The following is a 3,080-nucleotide window of genomic DNA, read 5'->3' as shown; positions in this document are numbered from 1 at the left end:
CAACGTACCAAAGCATAGAAAACAAAGAGTATGAACATATCTCCAGGAAGCAGTCACAAGCCTTCAGAATGGAAAAAAATTGCCCAATGAGGGAATAAAGCCTCCAGCAGCAGTCTGATGCGTGGAATATTTGATTGTTCTGCCACCCAGGCAATTCTTGGACTTATCCTACAGCACAAACATAAGATTGCTTTAGAAAATGTAGATTGCTTTAGAAAATAAACACAAAACACAGTTATTTTTCCTAGATATAGAATCAGAATAATTAGAATTCAGATCAGATGAAGAGCCTGCTCTATACAGATGGTTGAGGAGGAAAGGCTACCATTTTGATTCCTAACTAGTTGTTTTCCTACTGTCAAATGCCAGTGTAACCACAAAAAAGAAGGCTATTGTTACATAGCCAAGTAAAACTTATTTTATTTCACATTTTGTAACGAGCTTATACTTTGGGGCAGGTTCAGGCCATAGCTTTCTATTTTTTGTCTAAATTATCTGACATTCCTTTAGGAGCTATAAATTGCAGTGAGTAATGATACATAACAATTTTGTGTGGCAGGGAGAAATATACAGCATTACTCTTGGGTTGACAAACTGAAAACCTGGAGAATGCCAGGAGCAAAGACTACCTTCTAAAATCACATTTATGCTCAGAAACAGTTTACACTTTTGACATCCAGTTAGAGATAAATCATGTAGCAATAATAGAACACAGACAACAAAATGATACATTTCTCCTAAAAGCACTTATACAGTCTATGAAAAGATGACCAGAAAGAGCTCCATGCTAAAAAATAAATGATTATATTTACATATATACCCTAATAAGTCAGTGTCTGTTCTGTCTTTTCAACAAGACTAGAGTAGTAAGTACTGAGAATACCAACTTTGTGAAATGGCAAATTASTATAGATGTGGATAAAGGGAAGAGTGTAACTCAAAATCTCTTTTTAATAATAGATTGTTCTATACTGGCAGAAAATTACTTATTTGCACTGAAGAATATAGAAATTAGGCATTCCCTTGGATAAACTTCCTTTTAGATTTCTGGAGGAAGAAAAATCAAGCAAACTTTTTGTTTCCACCAAGAAAGAACCTGTTCTGTCAAGTGTGCAATTATTATTTTCCCATGGTAATGACAGAACTGCAAAATGATATTCAGTAATGCCACTTCCCAGAAGATAGTCTTTGTTTGGTTCAAGACATGAAGCTTCTGGATATAACTTCATCTGTAGTTTAAAAATGACTGAGATGCAGATATTGACTTACATGTTGTCTACATGAAGCAGAAAGCATCTGTGGTATGATTTTTTAAAAATCAATGTATTTAAAACTGGTGCAAACGTTCCACATGGTAACTTTTATTTGCTTCCAACAAAGACCACTTTAAGATATCTAAAATTGATGACGAATATGTTTTAAACTGAACACTAAACTATTTTTAAATTGAAGAAAGAAGTTTCCCACAAGGATTTAAAATATCTTAATTAAAGCAGTGCACATCTATGTATCGATAAGTCTCAAAAAAGTAATGTGCTATAATAAATTATTTTGCTGTTAGAATGGACAGAAACTTGCTCCATTTTTGCAAATGCACTTAGCAGAGGCAGGCTATATCAAGATCTAATTATTGAAGWAGTGTGGGACCTACCTTTCCCTGTGTTGAGCAGTCACAAAGAGGAAAAACACAACTATACTCTTTCTCTGCAGGTGTAGCTCCAGTATCATACTGAAAAGTGGGGCAAAACCTGGAAGCAGGACAAAGATCAGTGATCCTGTGTGGCCTGGCTTCCCTGAAAACAATATGAAGTAGGACATAAAACCTTTCTGAGTTACGTCTGCTGTGAGCAGCCCTAATTGTCAACACATGTTACGGGTGAACCCATCAATACACTGTCAGCGGCATCCAGTAACTATGCCAACCATGCTGGAAGCCAGGAAGTGTACTGAGGCAGAGCAGATCTACTCTMTGCACTGAGACACACAGGGTCTGTCCTCCTTTGTCTCACACATCTTCYTTATACTATTTATTTAATGCAAATGAACATACGGCATCTGTCACTTTGGGACCTGAGAACCAAACTGTAAGTTTCAAACTTAATTCCACATAGACAACAGAAACTCATCAATGCCCCACTATCTATTCCTATAGCATGAAAGAAAAAACTTCTGAAATGCACTGATTTTTCAAAGTTAACAGTTCAGGGCAAAGCCTGGGCTAAGGACTCAGTATCCACCTAAGTATGTTCAGTAATACCAAACTTAATGGTTTTGGAGCTGTTACATTGCATGTCCTGCCTGTGACTTCCCTACAGGTGGTGTCCTTAGTCTTGGTCTCATAGATTGTTTTCTTCAAATGCAAAGAACAAGGCCACAGAAATGTCCCAGTAAAACCTTAGACCCGTAGCCCCCACTAAAGGCAGGAATGCTTCACATTCAGACTTATCCTCATGATGTGAATTTCTGAGATCACAGTGCATGTCATTAATCAGATACACATYGATTTCTTTCAGGGTGGGAGAGGCAAGTCACACACCAGACAAAGCAGCCTCAAGATGCACTAGAATTGATAGATACATGAGCAGGGAGTAAAAGTTTAGCCCAGCTGATTGGAGTGTGGTGCTGCTAATGCCAAGGTCATGGATTCAATCCCCATATGGGCTATGGTGAGGGYTGGACTAGATGATCTCCAGAGGTCCCTTCCAACCTTACCAGTCTACAAAGTCAAGAGACCCGCGGACCAAATATTACCAGTTCTGACGTTTTGCTGCCTGAGTAACTTTCAGTGTCTTTGACTACTTCTATTTTGACTGTAGATCGATGGAGGCAGGGAATATATAACACTGTAGTATACAGCAAGAGTGCAGTACAAAGCGAGTGCTATAATACTGCATATAGACACACGCAGCTATACTACAGCTCACTGAGCTTCCGGAGCCAGGCAGGAGATGGTGGGGGGCGCTGAGGGSAAGGGGGGATTCCCTGGCCCGGCACCACCGGCAGCACACGGGACTGAGCCTCAGGGAAACACGTTTCTCGGCCGCGGAAACCTCAGGTTTGCTGGCCCGAGCCACGGCAGA

The sequence above is a fragment of the Rhea americana genome, unplaced genomic scaffold, assembly GCF_003343005.1.
Source record: "Rhea americana isolate MKP2758 unplaced genomic scaffold, rheAme1 scaffold_280, whole genome shotgun sequence".
NCBI classification, from domain to species: domain Eukaryota; kingdom Metazoa; phylum Chordata; class Aves; order Rheiformes; family Rheidae; genus Rhea; species Rhea americana.
Note: the sequence above shows the minus strand (reverse complement) of the source record.